We start from the raw sequence: 14,159 nt of genomic DNA, 5'->3' as shown, positions 1-14,159 counted from the left end.
GTCTGAAACTTGAAACAAAATCTTATGTGAAGATGGTGTTGGGTGTCTCATATAATTTATAAATTATATGGGTTCGTTGATAGCATGTGCCACATGAACCATGCCATGTTCTAGTCCTCTGCTTCCATTATGGGGTCGAATATAGAAAATGTTATCCATTCGCATGGAACGGCTCATCACAAATAATTGGACCGGGCCTACAATTTTTTTTTTTTTTGAGCGAATGACCTGTTGAACGTTTGTAAAAATTTCGAGATGAGTGCAATAAAAGTTATAGAACTTGTCTATAAAATCCCCTAGAAAAATCATCCGAATTGACAAATGGGTCTTAGGAAATCTCACCCCCAAAGTCGACCCAGATCAGAAAGCTCTGTTCGTAGGAGTGTTGTGGTTGATATGGAAGGCGCGCAACCAGTGGGTTTTCCAAGCCAGGCGACCCAACTCTAGAGCATACGTAGAAGAAGCAATCTCGATGAATAATCTTTATGCGAAGTCGAATCCGAGAAAGGGCAGAACAGTAAGAGGAAATAGACACCCACCGGCACAGTGGACCTCCCCGCCGACAAACGGCTTCAAATTTAACGTGGATAGCTCATGTTGCTGCTCTACCTTGATCAGTTCAGTCGCGGGCATATGCAGGAACAGTCACGGCCTCATCACAGATGGATTCGCAAAGGAGATCCACGCCCCTTCCGTCCTTGTCGCCGAAACCCTACCGTGCAAATATCAACAGATAATCCATCAGTGGTGAACTACTTATCGGGCCGACAGGAAACTCCATGGGCTGCTCGACCAATTGTAAATGATTGCATCTCACTATTTGCCCAGTTACAAAACGTTACTGTTATACTTGAGCCGGGAGAATCAAACCTGGCCGCGGATTGGATGGCGAAGGCCCACAGAACAGACTCCCTTCCGCCTTGTTGGATTTCCAAACCTCCCCATCCCCTATGGCAGATTTTATGTTTTGACTTCGGAAACTCTTGTTGTCCATCTTCAATTTAGTAATGAATGAAGTTTATTTCGACCAAAAAAATATATATGTATTACATTTTTGACAAAAAAAAAAAAGAATATATATTGCATTAACATGGGTCAAAATGGATTAAATGGGTCATTATGGGTCGGACCATATTCAAGTCGACCCAAACCCGACTCAACCCATCTACATAATATTTTTCCATTTTTTTTCTTTTGTCTTTTCTTTTCTTTAGTTTTTCCCCCTCCCAACTTAGGGCCGTCCAACTCTCGCCCGCTAGGGGGAGGGCACGCAACCCCTCCCCCAAATCTGGCAAGGGCGTCGCTGCCCTAGAATAGACCTAGTGAGAATCACAACGCCCTCACAGGTAGGCATTCGCTGGTTTAAGGTATAGTTTCTAGTCCCGTATAGGTACAATGTTAAGGCACCACCGGTTTGGTTAAAATTGATGGTGTAATCAACTGAGCTTTCTTGTCTCTCTGCTACGGTGCCTTCACTCTCCGCTTATGAAAATTTGATAAACCACCTTAATCCAAGAAGTCTAGAAAATTTTTCTGGTCCCAAAACTTTTCTTATCGGGATGGGCGCTAATAGTGATGTCGGGATTGATGAAAGGGACAAGAATTATCATATTTTTCTATTTGAGTTTTTTTGATAAATAAAATAACGTGCCGTTTGATTAAATTTATGAGTATAATTTTTTTTAATATGAAAAATTCTGCTTTAAAAGCTAATGTCATGTGAGACGGCCAAAGGGCGAAACAACGACGACAAATAAAAACTGAAAATAATCTTGATACAAAGAATTTATGCGGTTTGGTTCGACGTGTGAACTCTATGGAGAGAAATTTACGAGATATTCAACTATAATCAATAAGAGGAAATTACAATCACTCAATACACAACTCTCAATTGTCAAAAAGACTCCAATTTGCATAGGAGAATTACAAGAAAAAGTCCTAAACATATTATAATTATGCCAATTCAGTCATAAACCTTTTCTTTTGTCAATTTAATCTTAAATATTTTGTATTTTTACCAATTCAATCCATTTAGCTAGCCGACAGAGACGTGGACAATTTGTAATAATTGTTATTTATATATTTATTTTCCTTTCTCTTTCTATTGTTTTTCCCTACCATTATGGTCGGCAAGCCGTGACTGCCAAATGCGGTTAGACTAGCCAAGGCTCCCCGGCCACCTGGTGAGGCGATGAACCCCTCACCCGCAGCCACCTTACGAAGATGCGGGTGAGCCTAGCCTCACCGGCCACAATGGCTGCCGAAAAAAAAAAGAGATAAAGAAAGGAAAAAGAAATAAAAAACTATTAAAATACTACTAAAAAATTTCTATGTCACTGTTTGCCCGCTAGATCGAATTGGCACAAATATAAAAATTTTAGGAGTGAAATGACATAAAAATATATATAAGATTGAATTGGCATAATTGCAATAGGTCTAGGCTTTTGTTTCCCATAATTGCACTTGAAATGTCTCACAAACACAAATTATCTTCCTTGAAATAAAACCAAATGTATGTTGACCCCAACAAAACCAAAAGAATCAATTTCACAGCATCACAATGTATACATTCTCCCAATTGCATGTGAAAGATCAAATTCAATATTATACAAACAACCAACAGTAACAACATGTGAAGCACGTGACGCATGCTTTGCCTCCAGCCTAGTGCACCGTGACAGCCTAGATGATTTATAGCACGCACCGAAGGAGGTACTTAGAGATCTTACAGGCTGAACATTGAAGCACCTTGAAGCTTCCTCGACTTAACTCCCTCGAGCTGCTCACAACAGCCGTCGTCTCTTCCATGGATCTCCATCCGGACACTTCCTTCGCTGCCTCACAAATCATCCATCTACACATCTGCGTTCAACAATCGCTCCAACTCATCCACTCCTGCTGACCACCTCGAAACTTCAGATAGAGTTCTCGTATCGAAATATCTGCTAGCTGCGAGGGAATCCGAGATATGATGGTCACACCTCTGGCACTCTCCTCATCTCTAGGTTCTCCATTGAGCTCCATCTGTTTTTGGACACCGTCCATACCTTTCTCTGCAATCGATCCCGTAGCCTCAAAACATTCAGCATTCCCCGGCTTTGACTTGAAATCATCAATGGAGGAGGTGCCATGAGTTCCGCTTTCACCCACAGATGCAGAGTCCAAATCTTCATCGGGACATGAAATATCCCACCTAGCCCCCGCCTCATCGGAATACACGTCACTCTTCATTGTCCATTCCTCTGTCAACATTTCCATCGTCTCGTCATCGTATTCTCCCTCCCACTCACTATCAACACCTCCCTCGACGTACAAATGAATCAGTCTTCTATCAGATGCTAGTTGCACCATTCCCTTCACTTGCTCATCATTCTGGATCTCTATGAACAAATCGCGGTATACGCCAGGAGTTGCATGCCACATTTTCTTCAAACGAAACCTGAAAATTTTCACGTCAACAATCAATCCTTCATATGTCACTGAATCGGGGGTGACATCTTGGTTCTCTCTCTTTATTCCACCAGCAAACCCAAATCCCTCGCTGGACTTCTGTACTCCAAGGTGGAATCGGATTGTGAAGGAAATCTGTCAAGGAACAAGTTCAGTGGGATTGCCAAACAATATATGCAGTTGAAACATATCCAACGTTTTGCATATTTACCCAAAAATCCTGTACGGCACAGATACCATGTATTAGTTACAGACAGATTTAGGATTAAATATTTAGATGTCCAGTAGAATATCCGTAGTGCTTATTGGATTTTCAATCTAATGACTAAGTTTCAACTTTAGATAAGTATGTGATGTAGATTTAAACTAACATACTGCGTGCATGAAAATAATTAACATTTAAATGATTTTGTAAGATCGTCTTATTGTGAAACATTTCAAATTGTTATATAATTGAAGGAGAAATATTGACACACTATAAAGATATTGGGGAAAATTATCAACAAAATAAAATCATAAATCTATTGTACGGATATCAAATCAGTCCTAAACCTTTTAATTTGGTTAATTTAATCCTAAATATTTTAACAATTTGTCAGTTTAGTTCTTCCACTAACTTTGGCCACAAATCGCCGACGTAGACACAATTGTTGCTAAGGTAGACAATTTAAAATTTTTTTAATTCTTGTTAATGTTTTGACTCTTTTATTTTATGTTCGTTTTTGCAATGTGGTAGTGTAGGTTGCCTTGCCCAAACATGGGGGAGGCCTTCACGGCAAGGGTCTCGCCTAGATTTGGAGATGGCCTTTGCACCCTTGACCTTGGCCGGATAGGGCCTAGGTGGTCGGGCATAATGAAAAAAATACTAATGCAAATAACATAATAATTAAAAAAATTGTCCACATTAGTGCCGGTTGTGCTTCTTGGGATTGATGTCATTATATCAGCACTTTCAAGTCAAAATTGACCGAAAGGATTAATTGACAAATTGTGAAAAGATTTAGGACTAAATCAGCTAAATTAAAATATTTAAGATCAAATTGGCATTCGTACAATAGATTTAAGTCTTTTTTTCATAATTATTTCAAAGAGCGGTAAACATATGCATGGAAAGTGAAAGAAATTTTCAATTACTACCTCTCGCTCGACGTACAGATGAATGAATCCTCTCCTAGTTGCAAGTTGTGCTATCCCCTTCACTTGCTTATCACTCTTAATCCCTATGAGCAACTGGCTGTCTTTACCAGGAGCCTCGTACCACATTCTTTCCAAATGAAAGCCGAAACCTTTCACATCAGCAACCAATCCTTCGTATGTCACTGAATCAAGGGTGACATCTTTGTTTTCCCTCTGTATTTCACCAACAAATTCAAACTCCTCACTTGACTTCTTTACTCCAAGGTGGTAGCTGATTGTGAAAAGATTTTTCAGCTGTATTGTAACAAGTTCAATATGAGAGCCAAATAAAATATGTATTGGGCATATATTAGATGTTTTTGCATAGTTACCCGAATCAAGTACGGCATAGACATCATTCATTAGTTAGAGAAAAATCTGAGATCGAACGCGCGGATGCCAAGTGGAATATCAATGAGAATTTATTTTATTTTTCTTAAGCTAAATTTCAAATAAGTTTGATATTTACCTACCTAGGAGTAGGAGCTCACCACAGATTCTTTTTTGTAAGGAAAAAAGAAGAAGAAATATGAGAATGCCAGTGCAAATAAACCTCGCAAATAGTGATTTGTTAGGATGCGGCACTCAATCACAACGAAATAAAGCTTAAAAGCGAGAAAAAGAAAACGAGACATACGATTTTATCCTAATTCACCTTAAACTAGGGCTACGTCTAGCAAAGAAGTCCATGATAATTAGCATATCAGACCCCTCTCTCTCATATCTCTCAATCACAAGGGAAAAATAGTACATGTAGCAGTAGCTATTTATGAGTGTAAGCTCAAACTACTATTAAAAATAAGCTAAATTAATTAAAGTCTTCTGGTGTCCAAGGGGCGTTACACCCTTGAGACCCCTCCCGAGGCAGCTCCCTCGGACCTCAATCAGCGATTCCCGTGCTTTTCTATCAATGGGGAGTATGAACCACATCCCAATATGATTATTTAACTTTTGATCTAAGGATTGTAACACTCGCTTCCTCATTAACCATCAAATCAAGGATTAGGTCGCTTGTGGAACATTTGCTTTGTACTTCTATAATTACTCAAAAAAGGGGTCAATAGAAATTCTTCTAGAAAACTTCCTTTTATAATATTATAGTGCTAACATTTAGCTTGATAATACATATTGATACACAGAAACCACGTCTACGTACTTCAAATAAGACTTTGTCCACGTCTTGATCAGTATTGCTCCTAAGATTACTTTGTATCTTGCAATATTATCCAGCTGACGGTGAAAATAAGCGATATGTTGTATATGGTCGTAAATCTTTATTTAATTTAATGGTCGACTTCTTCTCCTAGAAAACTTTTTATGAAGGTAGGTAATCATATCACTAGTCCTAAAACTAAAGATTTCCCTATAAGATTCAACTGCTTGAATTCTATCATTTCGTATAGCTCTGCTATAATATATGTTCCAATACATGTTGCCCTACGCTGATATCAGCAAATATTTGTATATGAACTATGTCATATTTCCGGTTGAGTTGGGTTACAAATATAATCTAGGTTCTTAAATCATTTTAAAACTTAATAATGTAATTCTTAAAAAGCTAGTCATGTTACTCGATATATAAGAAGTTTATTTGTAAAATGTTTCTTTATCATTTTGATTTGCCACGATCTGTAAAAAATTCTTTCTATAGATATCTTGTTTCAAGATATCATTTTACTTCTCGTGCTAGCAAAATTGCACACATCACGTGTGAGTCAAACTAAGATTTACAAGAATTTGCAAAATTACCTTATTGTGAAACATTTGAATTAGTAATAAATCGAGAATTATCGACATAAGATAAAGTGATTGTAAACATATAAGTGTAAAATGAAAAATATTTTGAAGTATTACCTCTACCTCGACGTACAAAGGAATTGCCTCTCCCTCGACATAAAAAGGAAGCAATCCACTTTTGGATGCTAGTTGTACCATTCCCTTCAATTCCTCGTCACTCTCGATCTCTATGTGCAAATCGTGATATTCACACGGGAGTTTTGTACCACATTCTCTTCAAATGAAAGCCGAAAAAATTCACATCAGCAATCAATCCTTTAAGGGTCACTGAATTATGGGTGACATTTTCTTTTTTCCTCTTTATTCCACCAACAAACTCAAACCCATCACTGACTTCTTCACTCCAAGGTGGAATAGGATTGTGAATCGACGTTCAAACTGTGATATAACAAGTTCAACGTGAGACCAAACAACATACGTATTTGGATCATATTTACCCGAAACCCAATACAGCACCTTATGCTTTGTTCCACATAACCTTGAAGGTTTGATTATTAGTACAATTTACTAATTTTGTTTCTTTAAAATTCAGCATCATTTACACTAATTATCCCATACCATGCCAAGTAAAGGAAAAAAAAAAAAAAAAAGAGAAGAAGAAGTAAGAGTCTTGCTATTCTAATTCCATATCAAGTTCCGTTTCTGTTTCTAACTTTAATGTCATTGTTTTAGTGAACTTAATCCTTCATCTTATGTTCACTTTAATTACAATAATATACTCTTTTTTGGATTATGTACTTCATGTACCACTATCTTTTAATGTTAGCTATCTACTCTTAGGCTTCATTTGTTTCGCGAAAAATGCAAGACTTTCAAAAAATGTTTTCCAGTGTTTGGCTAAACTATGAAAGAGACCCAAAAAAATGTTTTTTTGGTATGAAAAATAAGATTCCTCCATGAACTCATTTTAATAATTTTTTTTATTTTTCTGTTCATTCTTTTCATTTTTATTTTTTAAAAATTTCAATTTTTTTAATTATTTATTTTTTTCTTTTTAATTTTTTTTCTTTTGATTTCAGCGGGTCGCCGGCTACGGCGACGGCCGGCAACCGGTGGCAAGCGAGCTCAAGCTTGACCATGGCTGGTGAGCCTCGAGCTCGCCCGATCCGGCGACTCGTGGTCGGCCATGGCTGGTGAGCTCCTAGATAGGGCAAGCTCGTGACTCGGCGGTCTCGAGCTAGCCTCAAGCTTGCTTGGCCAAGTCATGGCCAATCATAGGGTGGCCGGAGGAAGGAGGAAGGAGCGGCGGCTGGAGGAAGGAGGAAAAAGAAGAAAAGAAAAAAAAAGAAAAGAGAAAGAAAAAAGAAGAAAATAAAAAAAGAAAAAGAGAAATACAAAATATAAAATACAAAATTTTCAAATTTATAACAAATAAATAAAAAATGAAAACAAAGTGAAAAAATAATTATAAACAAAAGAGGTATGAAAGAAAAAGGAAGAAAAGACACGAAAATAATATTCATTTCTCAAAAAAGGAAAACATTTTCCTCACTTTTGGAGGGACTTTTTGCATGGGCGGAAAATGTTTTACTAGACTAGCTTATTTTCCGTGAACAAAATGCAGGAAAATCTAGAAAATGATTTTCGAGAAGTTTTTTTCCATGAAACAAATGGAGCCTAAAAAGGAGCTATATTTTCTACTTTTCGCGTGAAAAACCATAAACGTGGGACACATTGTTTTACATCGTTCTATGATAGTCTGTCTTATGTTGTATTCTTTCTTAATCTAAAGTAATATGCTTCAACATCAATTTTTTTTTTTCGGTAAACCCTGGGGACAACACGTGCTAGCCACCACACACGTGCCACCGGGAAAGTCACCCCGCAACGCCCGGGATTCGAACACTCGACCTTTTGCGAGAGGAAGAGTGTGCGCTCCAGCGGCACCACCCAGGTAGGTGGTTGCTTCAACATCAATTAGTGTCTCTTTTTGTCCAAAAGTTGAACTTTTTAGTGAAATAATATGTTCGCTCGTAGAAAAGTTACATCCTGACGTAACACATGACTATTTATTTAAGCAATATGTGATTTAGTTTACTTTGAAATAATCATGTACTATGAATTTGCAGAGGTACTGATCGTGTAGTATGAATAAACTGCCCGTTGTTCATCATTCATTTTCCCATGTGGCGACACGTGGAGGAATCTAATGAGTTCTTTTATTTGTTCTTTTGTACAGCTACGATATAATCATCTGACATTAATTTCTCCACAGCTTATTAATGCAATAATCAAATCAAATAATCACAAGTACTATTATTATATAAAACATTAAGTTTGTGCATTTATGATGCCTATTGCAAAATTATAAGAAAAATTTAGTAGACAAAAAACCATCATATGTTGCTTTTGACATCTATACTTGGTGATCCATTATCTAATATCTAGTCTATGAAAGCAATTTTGATGAGTAATATTTAAGGAATGATTCAATGAGTTTACCGGCAATAGTAATTAAAGAACCAAAACTATCCAACATCAAGAACGCGAGTCGAGAAAAGTGACGAAGAGACAAAAAAGTTTCCAACCTAAGTAATTACAGTAACAACACAAGCTAGGAACCTCAAAAGAGGGAGGACAGATTGCTTTAGGAACCGCAAATATCCAACACCAGAAAACGAAGGAAATAAATTAGCCACCTAAGAAATTACAGTGTGACAAAAAAAAATGGCAACTTTAAAAGGGGATATTGCATCGCTAAAGAAAGGGGGATGTTTGGCCTAAAAGGGAAGTAAACAAAAGTCCCACAGAATGATGAAGAATATGTCGTATCTTGTTTGATATATTCAGAAGAATCTTCTCTCTGTAACTCTTGAAAGGCATTTCCGATATAGAATCGATAGTCTCCACACCACATTATAAATACGACGCAATCATCTGGTATTTTTGTACAAGATGCCTCAATCAAGCTTCTCAATGACGTGCATTACGTGACCTCCAAGGATTTCAAAGACTGTACCTCGTCAAGGCCCTCAACATTAGTAAGTACATAACAGTTATTGAGTTTCCAGGTTCTTCATGTAAGATAAACCGCTTATGCCTGTTGGAGATTTGCACATCTTAATTCTCAAGAGTTCCAATGATTTCGACAGACCCACAACTTGTATCTCAACTAGCTTTGGACATTTTGACACATCCACTTGTCATAGCTCCCTTGGTCCCGAAGGAATGGACAATCTCTGAAGCCGTTTACAACTGTGAACAGTTAATATCTCCAGTCGTTGGAGTCCGTCGAGTGGAATGTCTTCCACATCACACCCATAGAACTGTCAAGTTGACAAATTTCTCAAACTCCAGTCGGAGGAAGGAAGCTGCACTAAGTATAGGTGTCTCAAAAGAAGCACTTCCAGATTAGAAAGAGAAGCTAACTCTGGAGATGCATGGACATCAAACAGATCCAACTCTAACTTTTTCAGTCTGGACAACCTCCCAATCCAACTTAAGTTGCAAGTGATGTCGCAGTTCAACCAAACTTGTAAGGTTAGACAGATTAGGGACTAGCAATGATTCACATTTAAGAAGTAGACAAGTCAAACTTGTAGGAAGCTCCAACAATTCTTGAATCTCATGACAACACGATAAATTGAGTGTTTGGAGGTCACGAAGCATGTTGAATGTCCATGGAATTTTGCATGGAGAACTTGATCCAGTTATATACATGGCGTAGCCGGATGATTTCAAGAGTAAAACTCATCCAGAATATGTTTACAAGCTAAAGAAAGCACTCTATGGCTTAAAGCAAGCCCCGAGAGCATGGTATGGAAAGATTGCAGAATTCTTGTTGAAAGGCGGTTATTCTATAGCTCTAGCGGACTCAAGCTTGTTCGTGAAGGCAGAAGATGGAAAGATTGCAGTTGTATTAATCTATGTGGATGACCTCATCATCACTAGAGATAATGAAGAGGTGATATGCCAAATCAGAGCCAACCTCTCCATGCGGTTTCGGATGAAGGAGCTTGGAGAGCTGAAACACTTTTTGGGGCTCGAGGTTGATCAAACAAAGGAAGGACTATTCTTATGTCAACATAAGTATGCACGAGATCTCTTGAAAAAATTCGGGATGCTTGATTGCAAACCTATATCCACTCCATTAGATGGGAATGCAAAGTTGTGTGTCGATGAAGGACGAGAGCTAGAAGACTCGACCATGTACGGACAATTGGTAGGTAGTCTAATTTATCTAACCATAACTCGGCCCGACATCGCTTTTGCAGTGGGAGTAGTAAGCCGATTCATGGAGAAACCACGGAAACCTCATTTGGATGTAGCAAAGCGTTAGGTATGTAAAGAAGATGTTTGATTTTGGGCTTCTGTCTAAGAAAGCCTCATCGGGTGGGTTGGTCGGTCATTGTGATGCCGACTTTGCTTGAGATCGATATACACGGCAATCGACTATAGGATACTCATTTAATCTTGGATCAGTAGTGGTAACCTGGTGCGGTAAAAGACAGCCGATTGTGTCCCTGTCTACGACAAAAGCTGAATATAGAGCAGCAGCAATGGCGGCTCGGAAGAGTACGTAGCTAGTGCGGTTATTGGATGATCTTCATCAATCGATAGATTATTCGATGACATTGTGTTGTGATAATCTATCTGCTATAAACTTGGCAGAAAATCCAGTTTTCCATGCCAGGACAAAGCATGTGGAAGTGCACTACTGTTTTCTTTGAGAGAAGGTGTTACAGGGCGATATAAAGATGGAATACGCCAAGACATGTGATCAAGTTGCTGATATCTTCACCAAAGGTCTTGGAACTGCAAAGTTTGAAGAGTTTTGAACTCAACTTGGTATGGTCGCAATATCCGTCCTTAGAGAGAGTAGTCGGTGAGGGGAGTCGGTGAGGGGAGTATTAAAGAAGTCACCGCCTATCTCTAGATCCTTCTTGATTAGTCTTGACTGTTCATTGTTGATAGACTTTTTGATTTTCGATGGACGTCTATTCGATGAACGTGTTAAGTGTCATTATTGTATCATTCCCTTCAAGAGTCTTTTAAATTCTCCGTCACGCCCCGACTCTCGAGCCCGCGACATCCCTACCAAACCGCCACGAGGTCACGAAGGATAACGTCACGGGCGCGTTATCGACCTAATAACTATATACGCATGCGGAAACGATTTACTCCCCGACAACATATAACCAAACAGGGATAGCATAGCGGGAGATACATACCAAGGCAAATAATCAAAAGGTAACATGTACAGTTACAAGACGGCGGATGAGTCTTAACCCTCTTGAGCTACAGAAATATATACAACCCCATACTTCGGGGCGGCTCACTAAGACCTCAAAAGGTTACTAGGTCCGATAAGGTTAACTTCTCATCTACTCCAAAAGACTACCCTCAACCTGGCCTTGGTATCCGCAAAGCTCCATCACTTGGGATCCGAAAGTGGTTCCCACAACGGGGTGAGATATAAATCTCGGTGAATCGAGCTTAAGCTCGGTTAGGACACTAATTCACCCGTAACCTCCTAAACACGAGGATTATAAAAATTCACGATATAACCATATATCCAACAATCATATTACATGGCAATAATCACCCACATGCATACTTACCGACCTTGAGCCACACATAATGCAATGCTTGACTCCACTCAACAGCCACATCAGACAACCATCCGAACACGCATCACACTCACAAGTATGCACTGGACACCACACAAGTCCATTTATTAACGATGATCGCGCCCTTGGCGCCACAGTGATGAGGATCCACGCGACCGGCGTGATCGACTCTCACAATTAATGCGATCCCGCATTCTTCCGGCGGGACCGGGCTATGTTCCTTTTCCCTCTCGGCAACGGCTACTACAAGCAGTGTATCCAATGTACCCTGCACGGCACGGCAAGTAGGCATCCCTATACGGGGCTTCGGTCCATCACAAGCTGCGACCGGCATCCGATAATCCCTTAAAACCGTACGTACCATACGGGGCATGAATTATCGTGCTTACGGCAAGTCGTGTGGTTCCATAAAAATGGTACGGTGTGTACTATGTGTACAAGACGAACTTGCCAGGAAAACCCATCATCGTTCAGTCATATGACTATACAGCACATCCGACACATCAATCAATTTATTCTCTTTGATTTAGGCCGGATGCTCACACAAACGTGCTCAAAGACTCGGCCCAAGGCCATTTTCATGCTAAAATATGTCTTTGATCTTTCACACGGTCATATGCATATGCAGACTACCAAATAAACGCTGCAAGGACACATGGGACAATTAATTCCCAAGCGAACGCCAATTCACTCAATGAGCATTCAAGGTACTCGGTTCAATATTTCAACACGGCGATCCGCCCAAACAAAGTCATCAATTCAACACGAATAAACCAATTTGGTTAGGCCACATAAAGGCTCAATTTCGTACCAGAGTCATTAATTAACCAATTTGATTTATAGTCGCCAATCGATCGCTCGTCCTTAACCTATCGCTCGCTCGCGATCAAATCACAACAAACAGTCAAATTCATTTAACAACAATTAGCCACAGACAATTCTAATTTAATCGATTATGGTCATTTACCCTAAACCGAGTTTCTAACTAATCCGACCATAATCAAATCTACCTAAATTCCCTACTGACTAGCTAACTAATTCTAGGCGCAATTAGCGCCCTAACCAAGGATTAGGGTCAACTCACAAACAATGGCGGTCGAGGTTGGGTCGGGCACGATTTTCGAGGTTGGGGCCGAAATTCACTACTCACGCGCGGAAAATACTGTTCACGGCACTGTTCACCCGAACGGAAAATCTTGGCTCCACGCTCTTGGGACGACTGCGGGGCTGCGATTCCGGCGGTCGGGACACCCAAATCTAGTGGGTCTTGGGCAAGGAACAACGGAGGCCGAGGTGATGGGGCTCGGTCGGCGTTGGGTGAGGTCTCGGGTCCTCGGATCTCGCGGCTTGAGCGATGGTGGCGGCTCACGGTGGGACGGTCGACGACGGCGCGGTGCGGTGGAGGAGCGGCGTGAAGCTACGAGGCCGAGAGGGAGGGATGAAGTCGCGGGATCTCGGCGATTTGGCCGTCGCGGCGTCGAGCTTGGTTGCTGGTGGGGCGGCGACGCAAGGCGGAGCTGCGGTGGTGGCTGGTGGGCGACGAAGTGGCGCGGCGATGGAGTTGGCCGGGCGAAGCAGCTGCAACTTCGGTTCTTGGTGGGGGGGCGTCGCACAGAAACCAAAGAAGAAGAGGAAGAAGAAAGTGAACAGGAGGAGGGGAGGGGGCTGTCGTGCACAAGGAAAGAGGAAGGAGAAGGAAGAAGAAGGAAAAGTCAAGTGGGGGGGGGGAAAAAGGGGTCTGATCACACGGCAGAAAAGAAGGAAAAAGGGGGAAAGAAAGAGAAGAGAGAGAGAGAGAGAGAGAGAGAGAGAGAAAGAGGGGGTGAGAGCACGTGGGAGGTGGGGGAGGAAAAGGAAGAGAGAGAAGATGATGGTGATGGGTTGGTAGAAGACTTGACCAAAGGGGCCCACCATGGATTTAAATTGCTTTGGCATTATGTGCATTATTGAGAGGGGCAGAAGAGTAATTCAATAAATCGGGACTGATCGGATTTTTGGCTCAACCGATAGAAAATAAATTTGGATTTCTACGGGTAGGGTCGGTTCGGGAAAAAGGCTTAGGCGCGACGATTAAAAAAAAATCCTAAGTCGCGGTGACCACGATTTCGAGACCCAATCGAAATCGAACAACATTTCGGGACTCGTCCAAAAATCGTCACTTATGTC

General features: G+C 40.4%; 2 protein-coding genes across 2 annotated transcripts in view; both read right to left on the bottom strand.

The window, feature by feature from the left end:
* The window catches only part of LOC115727986 (disease resistance protein L6-like), a 449,825-nt gene that overhangs the window by 315,831 nt on the left and 119,835 nt on the right, over positions 1-14,159 (bottom strand). The window lies entirely within an intron of this gene.
* LOC125314724 (cytosolic sulfotransferase 12-like) overlaps positions 1-14,159 on the bottom strand; it is a 49,066-nt gene that overhangs the window by 1,240 nt on the left and 33,667 nt on the right.

This window comes from Rhodamnia argentea, chromosome 4, assembly GCF_020921035.1.
Source record: "Rhodamnia argentea isolate NSW1041297 chromosome 4, ASM2092103v1, whole genome shotgun sequence".
Taxonomy (NCBI): Eukaryota; Viridiplantae; Streptophyta; class Magnoliopsida; order Myrtales; family Myrtaceae; genus Rhodamnia; species Rhodamnia argentea.
Note: the sequence above shows the minus strand (reverse complement) of the source record. Positions and strands in the feature narration are given on the sequence as shown.